The sequence below is a fragment of the Diceros bicornis genome, chromosome 14, assembly GCF_020826845.1.
Source record: "Diceros bicornis minor isolate mBicDic1 chromosome 14, mDicBic1.mat.cur, whole genome shotgun sequence".
NCBI lineage: Eukaryota > Metazoa > Chordata > Mammalia > Perissodactyla > Rhinocerotidae > Diceros > Diceros bicornis.
In genome coordinates this window covers 52,896,612-52,916,626 of record NC_080753.1, presented here as the reverse complement: position 1 = coordinate 52,916,626, position 20,015 = coordinate 52,896,612, and the positions used below count along the sequence as shown (strand labels likewise).

Here is a 20,015-nt window from a genome sequence, read left to right as displayed (position 1 = left end):
GGGGTTGCAAAATAATATTGTAATTCTATCATTCTTCCTTTGTCCGTTAGTTGAAATATAAAGAAGAATTTTGCCTCATCGGTTATTTGGTTACTCTAAGGAGCTGTTGGTAAAGGAAAGGCAGGATGAATGCTTGAGTCTTGCCCTTTATTTATTACCCCTTTTCGGAATAAGGAGTTGGTTTCCTAGCCTCTTCCAAAGGTGATCACTTTGTTTTTTTAAGTATCATCATGAAATTATGCATGTTTTCACATATTTGATGTTTCAGGCTTCTTAGACTTAGGCCCTGTAGATACAAGCCCTGGGGCTGGTGTCTGTGGCACTTCGGAGGTATCCTTAGCTTCATGGCAGAATGTGTCAGTTGTACTGTTATTATAAAATGAATCAGTGGTCTCTCTCTGCAGCTGTAAAATCCACGATGCTAGGGTTTTCCTTTTTGTTAGGTAAGAAAAACATTTAATGTTTTTCAAATTCAGAAATTAGATTCTTTCTCGAAGTTTTATATAATTTTTATCTATGTTAACATACTTGTTTTTGTCATGACTAGGTCACTGTTGTTAAGCAAAACTGACATTTGTTCATCATGCAATGTTATTTAGTTAGCCTACAATCTGAAATTTGATTTAATACTCTGGTTTTTCATTAGTGCCAAGTTGGAAAAAAATAGACATTTAAAGAGCTCAAATTTAACATTATCGTGCCTATCAAAAGGCTCTCCTGATTTATCATCCATATTTCACTGAAGTCAGTTGACTGTGCTAATGTTCCTCCTTGCTTCTTTTCTCTGTTATTTTAGCTGTCCAAATTCATCTTCTGCATTTTCTCTCTGCCACAGCCAGATTTTCACCCTAAACACATTGTAGTCTGTCTTCCTCTGAGATGTTTGTGGTCATGTGTGGTCTCCTTGACGTGTTTGTGTCATTGACCTACTTACTGCTTTTGACACCTCCTTGTCACCCTTTCCTTCTTTGGCTTTAGGGATGACCTTTCTTTTTTCTTCTCATCCTCTTCTCGATTTCTTTTCTCTCATCTCTTTTCCCAACTCATTCACAATGTTCTTGTTTTAGATATCCTCAGCATTTCTCACTTTCTGTTTCTCTGACTTCTTTGGGAAGTTCACAGTTTGCCAGTCTTATTTCCATGATTTCAGGTATTCCCATTGTCGGGGGAAGAGGGAGAATCCCCCTCTGCCCTTTCCCTTAAGGTTCTTATGGCTGGCCAAATAATTAATAAGACAGGTTAGCAGGAGAAAATAATACCAAGTTTAATAACATGTATACATGGGAGAAGCTCAGAAATGAGCAACTCGTCCCTCTGTCTAAGCTGCTTGCTTAAGTATTGCAGCTAAAGGCGAGGAGCGTGTTGGGGGTGGGTAGTGGCCTGGGACTTCAGAGGGCAGGAGGACAATTCTTTTCGGGGTCATCTATAGATAATGTGGTCAGGGAGAGACAGAGTTTTTGATAAAAGGGGCTTGGTGCCCCTCCCATTGTAACATCTATTTTACATTATCTTTACAACCATCATGATAGAAGATCTGTTCCAGGAAGGAGCCACCATGTCAAATTCTTTAGGCAGTTAGTGGGGGAGGTCAAATGTCCTTCAGAGAAAACAATCAAGGTAAAGAGATATATTTCAGGGTGGCCAAATTTTGATCTCCCACACCATATAGACTTTGAGAACTCTGTCTCTAAGTCTGAGCTTCTATTTCTGTATTTATTGTCAAGTATAAGTTGTTTAAACTTTGACTTTAAACAATGGAAAATAAAATCCAAGAGAAGAGAGTCCACCGTGTTCTTGAGGTACCCTTTAAATGTATTCATGTCACTCATGGAGCCTCTGGTTGCTAGTTGATCAATGAAAAGATTGGGTTTAAACCTTCTGAAAGTTGTCTCCCAATAGCTGTGTATTTTCATCTTCTGCTGCTTCCTGTCTCTGCTTTGGCCCGTTCTGCTGGCTGTCCTCTGCTTTAGACTACTCTATCACATTCTTTCTCTATTTAATATATCTTGTCCCACTACAAGTTTTTCTTTTTTCCATGAAGGTTTTCCAGACTAATTCTGACCATCTTCAGAGATACCAGCTGCTGAGCTCTTTTTCTCTCAACCCTGAAATTAGGAGGAATTTTTTTCATAGTTTAAAAGCTTCCTCACACTCATTGTTTTCTGGGCTAATAAAAAAGGAAGCAATGCTCTTCTGGGCTTGCCTTTAGAGGATGCGAATGTTTAGTATGTGTCACATGACAAAATCACTTATCCATAGTATGTAATAAAGATAAAGCTATCTTTCCTAACAGTGTGCTGCTTTTCTTATGCAAATACCATTTTTATCTCATTAAAAAAATTGCGGCTTTTTACTTTATCCTGATCTTCATAGCTGAGTATATATCAATCAATAATGCCATATTATATAGCTGCGTTACAGAGTGACACATTCATTAAGATTGAGTCTGAAAAGGCCTATTGAGAAAAGCCATTCAAGGCCAATACATTCGACAAAATTTGATCTATATTTCTGTTTCTTCTTGCCAAGCATGGATGAAGACATATAGTAAATGTAGTAGAATTTAGAATGTGATTTTTTTTTCCTTTAGAATTCTTTTTGCCCATTATTAATTGAAGCATTTCATTAATTGGATTGGTCACGTTTTGCTGAGTCAGAGCACAGTTGGACTTTGGTAAGTATAAATATACTTCATTTCAGGAGATATAGCTATTTTTATTAATACTGGAGAAGAGAGAATGTATTCTCTAGAATTATGGGAAGTGAGCAAAACACTTTCGGGAGAGATAAAAAGGAAAAATATTTTTGTGACTTTGTTTTTATTTTAGAATAATATTATAAAGATGACATCTTTCTAGCTTTTACTGTATTTATAATTTTGAGAAAGCTGTGAGTATTGAGATAGAGTAGTGATAACTGTTTTGCTTAGTATATAAGGAAACATTTAGAGAAAATTTACAAGCCTTAAGGACAAAGTATACCTCTTCAGGTTGATGACTGGACATTTATAGAGAAACAATCCTATAGGAATTGTATTCTATGAATTTCATTAATAGGTATCTTTGATGAGCCTAAGCCTGAAGCTGATTGTGGACAAATGTTTATGAAAACTGAGGATTTTCAGTGATGAAGATAAAGAAGGAATTCATTCATTTGTTCAGCGTATATTGAGGGCTTCCTAGATGCTATGATTTACAAATCTTTTTACATATTTTATTTTATAGTTAAAGATTTCTTAGGAAGTTCAGCTGATCAGATTCGATTTTTTTTATGGAAATTTTGGGATATTGGATTTATAATTTAAAAATCTAGATTAGAAATTTATAGTATTCAAGAATATTTGTAAAGACAAAGTACTGACTCCACCACACTTAGAAGGGTAGGGTGTACCATCACAGATTGGGGGAGATAGGAGGATCTGGAGACGGTTCAATATATTTATGTATATGACAAGTATTTATTGAGTATTTACTCTGTGCTGGCTTATGATAGGTGCTTGTGCTACAATAGTAAACAACATATCAATGGCTCTTGTATTCTTAGAATTTACATTCTAGTAGTGGAAATTGAGAGCAAACAAATTAATTAGTTAAATTGGTCTTTTGTAAGTTTTTTGAAGAAAGTAACCAGGGTGCTGTAATAGAAAACAAAGGGTAAGGGATTTCTAACACAAAGTAATTAGGAGGACCTCTTTGAGGACTTTATATTGAAGTTGAGATCAATTAGAAGGAAAGAGCTCAGTAAGGACATTTCACATGGAGGAAACAGCCTAAAGCAGGAAAGAGTTTGGACTGTTCATGGAACTTAACAAAGGCCTCTGTGACAGGAAGGCAATGTGGACAGTAGTTCAAGATGGACTGGAGGGATGGCAGGGACTACAGTACAGTAGTCCCCCCTTATTTGCAGTTTCACTGTCCGCAGTTTCAGTTAGGCGCAGTCAACCGCGGTCTGAAAATATTAAATGGAAAATTCCAGAAATAAACAATTCGTAAGTTTTAAATTGTGCGCCGTTCTGAGTAGCGTGATGAAATCTCCTGCCATTTTGCTCCATCCTGCCCGGAATGTGAATCATCCCTTTGTTGGATCCCCAGCCATCTACATCATCATAGCTTGATGATCCTCCTTCTGAGGATACATAGTCAATAGTAGCCTAACGTTACATCACAATGCGTATGTCGTTCATCTCACTTCATCTCATCACGTAGGCATTGTATCATCTCACATCATCACAAGAAAAAGGGTGAGTACAGTACAATAAAATATTTTCAGTGCTTTTTTGTTTTGTTTTGTTTTTTGGTGAGGAAGATTGGCCCTGAGCTAATATCTGTGCCAATCTTCCTCTATTTTTGTATGTGGAATGCCACCACAGCATGGCTTGATGAGTGGTGTGTAGGTCCGCCTGGGTTCCGAATCTGCAAACCCCGGGCCACAGAAGCAGAGTGCACAAACTTAACCACTATGCCACCAGGTGGGCCCCTACAATAAATATTTTGAGAGAGAAAGAGAGCACATTTCACATAACTTTTATTATTATATTGTTGTAATTGTTCTATTTTATTATTAGTTCTTGTTAATCTCTCACCATGCCTAATTTATAAATTAAACTTTATCGTAGGTTTGTATGTATGTATAGGAAAAAACATAGTATATTTCGAGTTCGGTGCCATCTGGGTTTTCTGGCATCCACTGGGGGTCTTAGAACATATCCCCTGTGGATAAGAGGGGACTACTGTACCTTGCTGTATGGAATTTGGATTTTAATCTCTATGTAATGGAAAACTGTTGAACAGAGAATAGATATAATCTAATTTATAATTTTAGAAGCTCACTTTTGGCTGTTGCAAAGAAAATCGTTTGTAGTGGGGCAAGATTAGAAGCAGGAAGATCAGTTAGGAGACTGTTTGGTAATGGACAAGGTCAAAGACTGGATGAAGTTGGAAGATTGGAGACATCCTTTGGAGGTAGAATTGACTTGACTTGCCAATGGGTTGGATGTGAGGAGTGAGATACAGTGTAGAATCAAAGATGACTCCTAGTTTTTGGCCTGAAAAACTGAGAGAATGGTAGTGCCATTTATTATGATGGGGAGGCTATGTTGGGTGGGGGTTAGAGTTGACGATTAAGACTTGTCTTAGATTTAAGTTAAATTTGAAATGTTTGTAAGAATACAAGTGGAGGTGTCCAGTAGGCAGTCTGGAATTCAGAGGAAAGGTATGAGTTGCAGACACAAAATTGGGGGTGTTGTCAGGTGGTATTTGCACGTGTTGGAGTAGATGAGACAATCCAAGGGAAAGAGGGCAGATAGAGAAGGAACAATGGCTCAAGACCAAGTGCTAGGGTGCTCCAACATTTAGAGATTTGATGGAAGAGGAGCTGGCAGAGAACATTGAGAAAGCGTGGGCAGGAAAAGAAGTGTGACATCATAGAAACGATGAGAGGGTTTCAGGGAGAAGGGTGTGGTCATTGGGTAGACAGCTCTTGAGATGTGAAACAAGATGAGGGCAGAAAAGGATCCATTTATCTTTATAATCAACTTCTGCCTTCAGAAATCTCATCTTATTTGTCTTCGCGTCCCCAGCATCTGGCACATAGCCTGGTAGAAGTAGGCATTAACACTTGTTGAATGACTAAATGAAAGAGATAGCATCAAAAGAGGCCTACATCGTCAGTCTATCAAGGATTAAAATCAAACTGTTGCTCTTTTAAGTGAGTTTCTATAGCAGTTCAAGATGACTTTCCTATCAATTGCTAATATATCGATAAAAATATATTGCAAGTCGGTGATTTTCAGCCATGGCTTCAGGAGTATAATCATATACTTTTTTGACTGGTAAGTCTATTACCTCTGTCTTCCAAAAGAAAGGCTGTTACAACTGTTCTCAAGAGAGAACAGTTACAATGTTCTCTCTTCTCTATCTGAAGAAGAGAGAACACTTGAGTTTCTGTGTTGTAGTATTAGTTTCATTTAGTGAAATCAGCATCAAAATAATTAACCCACTTCTCCTTAAGTTTGAAATTGCAGAAACGGTGCAATCACCTATGTCAGTTTCTGTAGACATTTTGTTCTTTCTTGATACGGTTAGAGAGTTTTATGAAACTTTGGCCAAGGGAAATTATGGAGGAAGGAATTTAACAGTAAAGAGATTTGTCTCATGGGAAAGGACTTAGTCACTTTTGATAATGTAATTTGCAGCCTGTGTTCCTATTAACCCGTGGTCTTTTTAAATTATATCTTTGTTTGCCTCTTCCAAGTAAAGAGTAAGGCACCAAGCAAACGATTTAAACTTATAAGACTTATACGTTATCTGTTAGTGCCCCGTTTAGATAGAATAAGCAAGACCAAAAATAATGAAATTTCCTCTCAACTCATCAGGTAGTTGAGATTATTAACAATATTGCAAAATTGGTAGATTATGTTTTACTTGCTGGGTGCTCTATCTATAGACAGAAAACCTGTGTACCTTTTGATACCGTATTCAATGCACATTCTTATATCTACTTTCAGTTTCGAGTGCTGAAGTACTTTAAAATTATCAATGGATACGTTGTTTCTGAATTTCTGATCACATTCGTATAGTGCTTATTTATGCAAAATATTTATACCTATATGATTTCATTGGATCCTCATAACAGCCTTGTGAGGTAGGTGTTATCTCTTAGTGCAAGATCATATGACCAGTCAGTGTCGGAGCCAGGTCCCAAATCTAGATCCCCTTATTCCAGATCCTAAGTGCTTCCATTTCAGACTGCCTGCAAGTGATGGTCATGCGCCTGCCTGCACGTCCAGGGTCCTGAGGTTGCAGCAATGTGGATGAGGGGTACCTGTTTTTTATCCCTTGTTGCTGGACATTCATTGGTTTAAAACCACTTGCAAACGATGCATCATAAATCCCTCCTTCATATGTGTAAATAGTGGCCTCTCATCCAAAATTAATAGCCTAGAATTCTAGATCATTAACTTGACTGTATTCTAATAAATAGATTATGATTATCCATCAAATTAAATTGCTTGGTCTTGGAGGATTAAAAGAGTTTTAATCTTTGAGGGAAGTTTTCTAGAAGTGCTCAGTATGCTGCCAAGCAACCATTAAGGGTTATCGGTGTTGCTGGTTAAATTGATTTAGAGTCAGCTGTTGATCCTTCAAGAATGAGTGCTCGGCATCTGTTGAGCCTATTCTTTTAGGGTTTTCTAAGTCAGAGCCTTTTATTATAGCAAGAGGGATTGTTTTTAATGAAAAGGCATAGAAAAAAACCTCAATTCTGATAGTCTCATGCTATACAAAATTTCAAACATTATTAATATTCCCTAAGGAAGAACTATGATAATTGGGACTGAGACCAGGATATTATTGGTGATTAGTAATTATTAACAGGAATATGAATCTTTCAAACTCTAACTGGAAGCCAACTTAACGAATCTCCAGATGGAAAAGCTGGACTTACTTGAGAGTAGATGCCACATGTGTGGTTTAAGCCTAATTTGAGACTCAAGTGCCATGAATACTAAGATTTGGAGCATGGGGTTTTGTGAATGAGAGATTTGGCATTAGAGAGATGGCAAGTGTGTGTCGTTTATCAATAGCTGAGCTTAAAAACCAGTGTCCTGCCTTGATTATTCACGAAGAAGAATGCTGCTACAATGCCAGCATCTCTCGTATATTTTGGGGGATAAAATTATTAGTCAAAGAATTTAGGCTGTCATAAAAACTGATGATCATGAAATGAAAATGTTTGAACAGTGATGTTCCATTTTGCATAAAAAGAAATTAAAGATAGAAGCAAGGCTTTAGCACCCACCATCTCTCACAACAGAAACTAGAGATAATGGGAATGACAATTTCTTAATTTATATCAGTTTTTTTGTTGGCGAGCGAGCCCTTTAAAATATATTGCTTGTCATGTAGAGAGCAGTGTTAATATTGTTTATTTTCCAGGGTGGGAGGAGGATCCAGGAAATGAGAGTTGAAACTTGGCAGTTGTTACTGTTTCATAAGGAGAAAAATGTAGCCTGTCCTGTTAATGCCAAATTAAAATGGTTGATGGACTCTGAGCATGATGCAGGCTAACTGAAACCTGAATGAGAAATACTTTAGAGAAGTATTTCTCCCCCTGAGGTGTATAAACTTAATTCATATGGACCGTGGAGTGATACACAAGATAGAGCCCTGAACAGGCAAAAAATAGGATCACAGTGACAGCATATTTTTTGAACCTCCTTTGTCCTGATTTTTCATGTAATTTTGGAAAAAATGCTTACCTTCTTTGGGCTTTTACACATCTACTAAATGGGAGTTATACTTGCCCTTCACTATTGCGAAGGTTATGCAATGTTTCTAAAATTTTTGAGCTTCTTAGAGAGACTGTTAACAGAAGTTATTATAATAAAAATTATAAAAGTTTATATACAGAAGAATATACAGAAATTGTCTTTTGACCAAGAATTTCCTAACATGAACAAAAATTGCAAGAACTACAGGGTTAGAAAGCTTCAAAGCACATAAGCAAGTCTTCTAGGTAGGAATGATGACCATTGATAAATGAGGAAAATAATTTCTTTGGACAGAGATTAGCTGTGGATTAGTTTGGAAAGGGGATGTTTTGGTTATCTATCGTTACAAAACAAACCACCTTAAAACTTGGTGGCCTAAAACAACAGCTGTTTATTTGCTCATGATTCCGTGGATCAGCATTTTCTACTGGGCTCTGTAGGGATGAATCTTGCTGGTCTCTCTTGGGGTCTTTCATTCAGTTGGCTGTAGTCACTGGTGGTTCAACTGAGGCCAGTTGGTCTATGATGGTGTCACTCACGTGACTGGTGTTGGTGCTGGCTTTTGTCTGGGCTTCTCTCTCTCTGTCTGATTTCTCATCTTCAGGGAGACTAGCCTGGGTTGCAAGAGGGCAAGAGCAGAAGCTGCTGGGCACCCTGAGGTCAGAGTTCAGAACTCTCACAAAGTCACTTCCAACTTTATTTTGTTAGTCAAAGGAGTCCCAGGGCCAGCCTAGATTTGAGGGGTGGGGAAGCAGATTCCTCTACCTGTTGATGGGATGAACAGAAAGTCACACTGCAAAGTTTTTGCAGGGCTGTGGATAGTTATTACAGCCACATTTGCAGACAGTACTACTACATATGATACGGAAGGGCAAAGGATATGTAGATAAAATGGTCTACTAATAAATTTAAAATTGAAATAGAAGAGTTATATCCTGAAAAACTGGGGAAGAAGACCCCAAACAGACTAAGATTCAAGCAGCAAAGACCCCAAACATCTAAGTTTTTAAAAGTATATATGAATGTTTTTGAAATAGAAAAATATGAATAATTTTTATCTAATGGCTTTTTGATATAATTGGTGTGTGCTAATACAACTTTCTGAAATAAGATGTAGAACTTGAAAGGTGCTATTTAGAAAAGATAGACAGTTTGCTGTAGAAGGGAAACAGAAGAATGTGTAAAAGGGAGAGTTTTTTAAAAAGTGAATTTCAAGAATAGTTATGAACTTAGGGATGAATATCAGTTTGATACGTTTTTTTATGTAATATTCACTGAACATGATTAGGACTGCCGATGTTCTCCTCAAATTAAACTTTTATCACAAATTGCTGTGTTTCCCATCTGGATAAATGTTTGAAAAAAGAAATCCAAGAATTACAGTTGACAAGGATTCTGGCAAGATAGCAACGTAAAGTGGCTCACTGTGCTGCCATTCTCAATTCTACACTGTCTGCCTCTTCTGACCCAAACCACTCCTGGAGCCAGCAGAGTCCTGAGCTCTGTGGAAGTTGAAGGTGAGGGGGAACAGGTGGGGGATTTCTTCCTTGGCTGGGCTGGCACTGAAGACTGGCATCTGATGAGTCCTAGGGGAGGATCAGAATGCATGGGATACTATAAAGAGCTTGACCTGCAGAGGTTGGGGGACTCCTGGGAGGAAAATTGAAATTGCCCTCACCCCATTCTATATGCATGAGTGTGTGTGTGTGTCCCACAAGAGACCAAGGAGAAATGAACACTTGGGGTGAGTCCTTTGGAGGCTGGGAGAGTGTGAGGAGACTTCGAAGCAGAAAGTCTTCCTCCCTGGTACCTTGGCAGGGCCCTGGCGCCTGCCTGCTGTCATACTGCTAGACCACAGGAGTAGAGACCACTGTACTCCCACCACTCACAGAAGTGCAGTCACGTAGGTCCTCCAACAGTCAGACCTGAACTCCAGTGATATAACAGAGAAAAAATGCACCACAGCCAAAGAGAAGACAGTCCATGAGAACACATAGAACACGTGGTAATGTCATAGAGCGGCAGCTGGAGACGGATGACGACCGGACAAAAAATAGTAAGAGCACTTAAGGAGATTTAAATGCAGCACCAAAGGACTTCCTAGAGATGAAATGCATGATTTTCGAATCAAACATTTTAGTAGATGAGTGAAGGAGATGTAGCCTGGTCAGTCAAGTGGCAGAATCTACAAGCATAGAACAAAAATATAAAGCGATGGAAATCACAAGAGAAAATAGATCTAGGAGGGCCGGCCCCGTGGCTTAGCGGTTAAGTGCGCGCGCTCCGCTACTAGCGGCCTAGGTTTGGATCCCGGGCGCGCACCGACACACCACTTCTCCGGCCATGCTGAGGCGGCGTCCCACATACAGCAACTAGAAGGATGTGCAACTACGACATACAACTATCTACTGGGGCTTTGGGGGAAAAATAAATAAACTTAAAAAAAAAAAAAGAAAATCTATATAGGAAATATAACATGTAAGTAACAGGAGAGCCAGAAGGAAAAAAAGGAACAGATGGAGAAAAGGCAATATGTAGTTAAATAACTGGAAGAAACAAATTTTCTGAGCTTAAAGATCAAGACATAAGTCTGTAAATTCAAATGGCTCATCAAGTTCCAAGCAAGATTTATGAAAAAAAACATCTCTGTATATATTGGAGAAGTTCTTGAACTCGTTAAGAATAAAAAGCAAAATCTTAGAAGCTTCCAGGCAGAGAGAACAAATTACCTGCCATTAAGACGTATCAGACTAGCAGCAGATTTCTCGTCTATGACACAGGAAGCTAGAGATAGTGGATTAACTTCTGTAGACCATGGAGACAAAAAGGTGGCAGCCTGAAAATCACATACATAGTAAGGTGCCATTTCCCTGTCAGGGTAAAAGAAATCTCCTATGTAAGAATTCAAAGGTATCGTCACGCATTTTCTAACAAAAATACTCAAGAAAATAGTATCAAACAAAAAGTTAATCAGAAACACCTCAAGATGAGGAGAGATAATAGAGGAAATTTTTCTAAATCAGTTAAGTGAGAAGGAAAGAGTAAGTTCAAATATAACAGTCTTTACATTAGATGCGAATGAACTGCATTTTCCCGTTAAAACTTTAATATTGTTAGACTGAATTAAAAAGCAAAAGCCAGTTATATAGTGTTTGTAAGAAACGCTTGAAACAAAGTGAGAGAAGTTGAAAACAAAAGGATGGACAAAGATCCCAGGCAAATACAGAGTCAGAAGAACTAGCAACATTAGGTTTAGACAGGTGGTATTTAAGTGAAAGGCATAAATAAGATATGGAAAGACATTATATAATGATTTTAAAAAGGCACAGTTTATGAAGAAGATAAATAAACCTTTATATGTTAAATAACATAGCCACTAAATCTGTAAAGCAGAAATATTAGAAATGCAAATATAGTTATGGTGAGACATTTTAATAAACCTTTCTCACTTGTCCCAACCTGCGTTAACCGTGTACAGACTCCTAAGAGAGAGAAACTGAATAAATAAAAAAGTTATATTTAACAGATATGCTCGAACCTTATATCCCTTGAATACAGAATATTCTTTTCTGGATTACTTACAAAACTCAATCATATGCTTTACCACAAAGAAGACCTTAACGAATTCAAGGGAAAAGAGATTTTTATAGATCTTGTTCTCAGATTATAATGCAATAATATTAGAAATAACTAACAGAAGGTAATAAAAAGGAAACTTTGCTATTTGGAAATTTAAAAATACTCTTTATAACCTTTGATTCAAAGGAGAAAACAAAAGTCAGTTTACAAGGTATCTAGAAATTAATAAAAGGAGCATGATTTATTCCAAAAGCTGTGGGATAGAGTGAAGGCTGTAGCCCGTGGAAATTTTACAGCCTTTAGATGTTTTCATTATTTAAGAATGAAGACAAAGTGTACTCTTATTATGAATTGAGAAAAAGGAATGACAAACTAAAATAAATTAGAGAGCATAATAAAAGCTGAAGTAATAAAATAAAAAATAATAGGAAGGATAAATACATATAATAGCTCTTTGAAATAATAAAATAGATATAAAGACTTATATCTCTGATTAGGAAATTAATAAAGAGTAAAAAATTACTAGAAATGAGAAAAAGGACATAATCAGGGATGCAGGAATGATTCAAAGAAGATAACAAAGATAACCGCATTTAACTTACGGCAACAACTTACAAAAACCAGAAAAATTGAATTATTTCCTTGCCAAATGTAAATGTCCAAATTTGACTCCAGAAGAAGTGAAAAATTTGAATAAGGCTATGCCATAAAAGAGATTGGAAAAGTGATTAAAGGTCTATTGTTTAAAAAGGCATTGGGATCATATGGAGTTACAGCTGAGTTTTATGTAACCTTTAAAAAACAAACAATTTTATCCTTATTTAAACGATTCCAGGAGATGATGAAAAGCTCCTAATTAATTTGTAAAATAAGCATACATTTAATTACAAAACCTGGTACAGTACAAAAACAAGTCTAGGGACCAATGTAATGTTGAATATAGATGCAAAAATTCTAAATAAAATATTAGCAGATAGAACCCATCAGTGTATTTGAGACCCCCCCACTATGACTTAGGTAGAGTTTATTCCAAAAATATAAGAGTGGAAATCTATCAGTGCAATCCCTCACGTGATCAAATTAAAGATAGAAAACCATGTGATCACATCAATACATGCTCAAAAAGCATTTAATAAAATGCATAAACTTTAGTAATAAAAAGTATAAATTAAGAACAGAAGGAATGGAAAGAAACTAATATAATAGACCATTTACCAAAAGCAACAGTGAGTATCATTCTAAACGGCAAAACACACAGGAATTACAATTAATATTAGGAACTAAACAGCCTTGCTGTCACTCTGCACTCATTCATTTAACAAATATCTTTTCAGCACCTATTTTGAACCAGGCTATTTTTCCGTGATACGAGGAATGAATAAGGAAGGCAAAAGGCCTTGACTTGTGGAGTTTACATTCTTGTCGGAATTATTAGTTAACTTGGAGTTTCTAGTGAATTCATTAAAACAAGGGAAATGAAATAACTGAATAAATATTGGAAAAGACAAGCTGAAACTATCTCTTTTTCCTAATGATATGATCGTATAGCTGGCAAATCCAGGAGACTCTCAATAAAACCTATTAGAATGAATAAGAGAATTTTTAAGTGGCTGGATTCAAAATAAATAAACAAAATCAAGAGCCCCTTCCCCCATAAGAGCAATAGGTTCTTAGAAATGAAAAATGGAAAAAAATTAGAATAGTGAAAAAAACATAAAAATACTAAAGAATAAGTTTAAAAGAAAGGCATGAAACAGAGAGAAAATGAAAATGTCTCATCAAAGAACGTAAAGCAAGATTTGAACAAATGAGAGACATGCCGTGTTCTTGGATTGTCTTAATATTGAAGTATACATGTGATGTGATTCCAATTCCAATCCCCAAAATTTGTTTTTCAATTTGATAAAATGATCTGCAAGTTTGTAACAGAAGGTCAAGTGCCGCGATAGCCAAGAGAAGAATTCCTCTGCCACCTCCCTCCAAACCACTAGAACATAAGCTCCATGAGGGAAGGGATTTGCTCCCTGTTGAATCCTCAGCACCTATAACTGTGTCTGGAATGTAGTAGACCCTTAATAAATAGTTGAATGAATTAATAAAAAAGACTACTGAGGGGAGAGTTAATTTACCAGGTATCAGACTATACTCAAAAGGCATGGTATTCAAATTATTATGGTTGAGGCAGATGGCTAGACAAATAGATCAATGGAATACAGTAGAAAATCAGACATAGATCTCAGAAAGCATGAAAATTTAATATATGACAGAGATTATATTTCAGTTAATCAGAAAATAATGGATTATTTAACAAACGGGATTGACACAGATGGCCGTTGACCTGGAAGAAAATAAAATTAGGATCCTATTTTATACCACAATAAAAATGAAAAAAAGTTTAGAATGAAGCAAGACAAATTTTGTAAGAAAATAACGACATGTATATTAGGAGCAGTATTTACTAAGATTGGAGACTCAGAAGCTACAAGAGAAAAGATAAACATGTAACTGTACAAAGAGTGAAATATTTTGTGTTTCGAAGGATATTAAGCAAAGCCAATAAATAGTGAATTTAGGGGACATGTTCGCAATACAGGGGACAGAGTACCTGCAGTGACAAAGAGCATTTCCAAATTGACTAGAAAGACCCAACCAACAACCTCATAGAAAAGTAAACAAAAAATATGGAGACTTAGTTCAGAGAGGAGCAAATGCAGAAGGCCAACAAATGAGAAGACACTCAAACTCAGATTATGATTTATCACCCTCACACTGGCCAAAACTTAAAAGCTCAATAACATCTGTTGCTGTTAGGGGAAAAGAGTACTCCTGTTACTGGTTGAAGTATGTGTTATAGTCTTTTTGGGAAGCAATCTGGCATCATATGTTAGAAGTAATATCTGTTTGATCCAGAAATTCCACTCTTTGATCTCTTAAAGAAATAAAAACACCTGTATGTAAGGATGTATATTACGAGGTTGTGTTCTGCAGTAATGTTTGTGTTGGGGAAAAATGGAGATAAATGAATACTTACCAAGAGAGGGATGGTCGGCTAGATTATAATACATTTGAATGGTGAAATATTATGCAGCCATTAAAAAAGGAATTTAGGGCTTTATCAGTTGAATTGAGAGATTTTCCAATATTGAATGGGAAAAGCAAGATGCAGAAAACTGGGTATTATATAGTAGTTAGAAAAAAACAATGGAAAAAATTGTGCTTATGTGTGTCTTTACAAGTATATGTACATGGATAAATATATGTACATGGAAATATATATGGAAGAAAACATACCAGGTAGTTAATATGGGTTACTAGGGGTAAGGGGGTAGCATTTAGGCTGATATGGGTAGAGGGAAGTGAAGAGGAGAAATTAACCAGATAAAAAAGAACACACACACACACAGACCACTAATAAACAAACACTATGTATGATGACATTTGTATATTTGTGTGTATAAATTTGTATGTATATGTGTGCGTGCGTTCATGTGTGTGCACACACGTGGAAATGAAATTTTAAAAGAATTCCTATTGGCTCTGGGTTGTTTTACCCAATTATTTATAATTTCTGTAGTAATAAGTAGGAACCTAGATCTAAAAACAATAAATGCTCGAAGTCAAGTACAGCGTGGTAATTGTATCATGGCTCCTTGTGTTGTAAGTAGCAGAAATCCAACCAAAAAACTAGCATAAGCAAAAAAGGGGTTTATTCGCTCACAGAAGCCTTCACACATAGTTAGATCCAGAAACTCAGTTCAGCTCTCATCAGGTGTATGTCTGTCTTTTGCCTTTGTCTATATGTCTGCCTCCTGCTTTCTTTCACTTCTCTTTTTACTTTTGGCTTTATTCTCTCTTATTCTTCCTCTTGATGGCATGACAGTTCCTTGATACATCGTTTTATGGTTCTGTGCTCCCTCCCCTGCCCCCTGGCATGTTCCCTCTTCCCCTAGCTTCAAATAAAAAAAATCATCCTAGGAAGGAGCTTTGAGTCTCGTGCCCACGCAGACTAATCCCTGTGAGCAGGGGGATAATGGAGTACTGTGATTAGCCAGGCCTGGGTCACAGATCCACACCTTTGGAGAGAAGGGAGGTACTGCGACTGGTGCACGCAGCCCGACTGCAATCACGTCATTTGAGTGAGTGGAGAACATCTCCCCGAAGAAGCTGTGGCAGTTGGGAAGGGAGCGGTGTGGTCTACAGGAGAAAAAAAGGTGCTAGGTAGACAGAACAACGGGTGTCCACTGGAGGGACCTTGCTTCAAAATACAAGCCAAGTTTGCATCTTCAATATCAAAGGAATTGAGTAGTGGAGGAAGAGGGTTTGAGTAGAATAGTAGGTACTATACATTTAGGGCAGTGAAAATAGTCATTTGTCCAGTAGCTCGAGTTGATTTATAAGAATTAGTAGGTAATTATCTATTTGTATATTCTTACCTCAGATGATTTATAAAAGGATTAAAGACAAAAGTGATTTCATAAGAAATACCGGCTTCATATATTTGAATATATATTTTTCTAGGAAAAGGAAACCTTTTGTATTTATTTTTTTCCCGGCTTTGTTGAGATATAATTGACACATAACATTATGTAAGTTTAAGGTGTACAACATGATGAATTGATACACGTATTTCACATGTATAGATTGTGAAATAATTACCACAGTAAGATTAGTTAACACATCCATCACCTCATGTTGTTACTGTAGTTTATTATTTTTTTTTGGTGAGGAAGATCAGCCCTGAGCCAACATCTGATACCAATCTTCCTCTTTTTCCTGAGGAAGATTGGCCCTGGGCTAACGTCCATGCCCATCTTCCTCCACTTTATATGAGATGCCGCCACAGCATGGCTTGACAAGCGGTGTGTCAGTGCGCACTGCGGATCTGAACCTGTGAACCCCTGGGCTGCCGAAGTGGAGCGCGTGCACTTAACCGCTGCGCCACCGTGCTGGCCCCTACATGTAGTTATTTTTAAGGCAATTTTAGTAGGCCAGGTTCTTTCCCCTGTGCCTGGTGAGACATACTTGTAGCAGTTGTTCTCATCAAGGAATGCTCCAGACTCGCTCATCTTAAAGATTCTATCCCTTTAAATATTGATTTATAGTAATGCCTGTATATTTTGGTGATAAGTGAATGACTGACATTTCAATTTTGTGAAAAAAATTAATGAACTTACAGATCGTAGAGGAAAAATGATAAACTGATCCAAAATATCCGTTGTCAGAAAATGGATGTGGAAAATAGGCCTATCAAAATAGCTAAATTATTTAGCCACGGATTTTTTTTTGGTACTTTTTGCTGTGAAAGGTAACACCAGTACAGAAAAATGTACCACCTGATGGTGTAGCTCAACGTGAACACTCGTAAGTACCACCCAGGTCAGGAAGTAGAACCTTGTCAGCCTCTCAGCAACCACTCTGTGCCGTTCCCCACCACTCAGTCCCCTCAAAGGCATCTCTAGCCTGACTTTTATGCTAATCACTTCCTGGCTTTTCTTATTAGTTGCACTATCTAAACTTGCATCCCTTCTACAGCTTAGTTTTGCCTGTTTTTTGAGCTTTCTAGAAATGGAAGCATACAAGATGTGCTCTTTGGTGTCTGGCTTCTTTCACTCAACATCATAATTGTTGTCCATAATTATGGAATGAAGGCAGGGTGGGAATGGGCTGGAATGCATATCTTCTAGAGGACCAGGTAACAATTCCGACTAATCATAACTCTATCAAGTTATAGATTTTAGGTTATTATTTGAGTTCTTTGAAGGACCTTAGAGTCATAATGAGACAGATGAAGTATTTATTAAGAACTCCAGCAGTTGGTACCCAGCTTCCCAAGAGGAACAATCACCGTGCTGTTTTGTGCCATTCCAGGGAGAAGCATGTGTGCTGGCTGCATTTCCAGGGATGCTACCAGGGCTCAAGGCTCTCGGCCAGTCCTGCCCAGAAGTGCCACTCTCAGAGGCAGGACTTGATGAAATGTTTCAAGCTGATGGAGTGGGTTTGCTAGAATTGGCCTTAGAATTATAGTAGGTATCTTTTTGATTGTATATTTGAACATTTAGTATTTGTGTGTTACCAAGAAGCCCCCATATGAATTTTTATAAATATGAACATTATGGTCATATAACACTATATCTTAACATGTTCAAAGTTCTGATAGAACTTTGTTTCTGTGACAAAGGAAAGTATTGTTTCAAATAATAGTGTTACCGAGCCCTAAGGGACCGGTGACTCGCAAGTGGGTTCTTTTGCCTGGAGCCGCTGGTGCCAGTAGAACGAGACCTGGTTTGGAATAACAGAGCAGAAACTTGACTCGCTGATCAGTGAATGGAGGAGGCAGAGCTCATGCTCTAAAACACCTTCTCCCTGGAGGGAAGGTGAGCAGAGTTCTTATGGGATGTGAAGGGGGAGGGGACTCCATGTCATCACTCTGGGCAGGGGCATTTGGGGCATGCGCAGAGCTTCCCTTCTTGCACACGGCACCTTTGCACACGTTTCATTTTGCACATGGCACCCCATCGCCATCTTGGACCTTTCTGCTTTGGACTAGTTCTGCAATTTGGCCGTCTGGCAATGTTCTGCCTTGGTTCCTGTACGCAGGCACAATGTAAAAACAGAGCATTAGACATGGAAAATGGTTTAGGGGCTTCTCCGGGTGACAATAGCTCAATATTGTCTAAGCAAATAATTTGTGTTCACAGAATTATAAACTAGAAATTGTGACTGGCCCAACATAGAACATTGCTGCTACTCTTCCAATGGTTGGAAGCTTGGTACAGAAAGTTATTAACGTGACCAGCTGATTGTCCAATGCTGGCAATGTAATATATTCTCACATACACGTAAGCCTTTTTTAAATGTTCATTTTCGTCCCTGTTTTACTGAGATATAATTGACAACACTGTATAAATTTAACGTGTGCAGCATGTTAAAAAACAAAATTCAACTGGGTAAATTTAAAGATCAAATTGGTTTTATTCAATGACTGACGAATCAGGCAGCATCCGCCTAGCAAACAGAAAGGAGCTCCGAAGAGCTGCACAGAATGAAAGGCTTTTATAGACAGAAGGGAGCAGGGACAAGGAAAAAGTGGATTGTCAGATGCTGACCAGGAAATTCCAGATTGACCAGTTAAGATTACATTCCTGGGGGGGTTAAAACTGCAATTAGGTTGGGTATTAGGTCTTGGTTTGGTGATGTGGGCTTAGCACAAGTGACTCCATTTTGGGCCTGTCGTCTCTTTTTTAATAATGCCCCCCTGATCAGACTCTCAGCTTGACTGAGAGATGTAATCAGAATTTAAGGCATTAGCACCACTCCCAGCTACCACTCTGAAGTTCTCGAAGTTTTCGTTGATCCTTCATGTCGTGTTCACAGGTTATGGCGTTTTTTGCTTAATCTCTGTGATATTCACAGGCCACGACTTCAGTCGTAATTTTTAAGTTGGTTGATCTCTTTGTTCCTTTTCTGACATTCCAGTCCTAGGGAGATTGTTTGCTTGGTGGTGAGTGGCTCCAATCATGCATTTAAAGCTTTTGAGAGAATAAAGCACGCCAGGGGAACCGCTATGATTATTATAAGCAGGATAGTTTCCCGTATCTGAAGTACACTTTGGAGCTATGGTCCCCAAGACCCAAACCAATTAAAATCTAGTAAGTCAAAGAAAGAGCCCGCTGAAGGAGTCACCAGGTGGCTTGCTCAGTGGTCTTATGTAACTGAGTTTCAACTTTCCCAGAAGTGTTAATCCAGGTGCAGCAGGTGGTGGTGGCCACAGCACAGACACCTCCTTGCTCAGCTAAATGATAATCAAGGGCTATCCTGTTACCAAGAACAACTTTGGCCAGAGAGTCTAAGGATTTTTGTTGAGCACCTATTGCTTTAACAGTGAATTCCAGAATACTTTCAAGAGATAAGGAGAGATTCCTGGTCATAGCCTCATTTACCTTTACTCCTAACCAGGGAAGTAGGGCCCTGCCAAAGGAAGCAAATCTTGGGTTATGAATGCCTCCTGGTAATTCCCGTTTGCATGTGTGGCTCAGGACTGGAAAGGTGACAGCCATGGAGGCCAGTAAAATTTTAATGATCTGTAGACCACACAGGCAGTTTTATTCTGGTTACCCTTGCCTTGTGTCTCTTTCTTTGCATAGAGCCTGGATGCAAAGTTCTCCAA

General features: G+C 37.9%; 1 protein-coding gene across 3 annotated transcripts in view; it reads left to right on the top strand.

The window, feature by feature from the left end:
- RNF182 (ring finger protein 182) overlaps positions 1–20,015 on the top strand; it is a 73,816-nt gene that overhangs the window by 38,966 nt on the left and 14,835 nt on the right. Inside the window, exons 3-4 of one of the 3 annotated variants that reach the window (XM_058555233.1) lie at positions 2,591–2,674; positions 17,717–17,871. The exons of 1 other annotated variant lie outside the window; for it this stretch is intronic. The gene's annotated coding sequence lies outside the window, so the exon portion shown is untranslated. The remainder of the gene's footprint in view (positions 1–2,590; positions 2,675–17,716; positions 17,872–20,015) is intronic. One more of the 3 variants, XM_058555234.1, reaches the window with a different exon arrangement.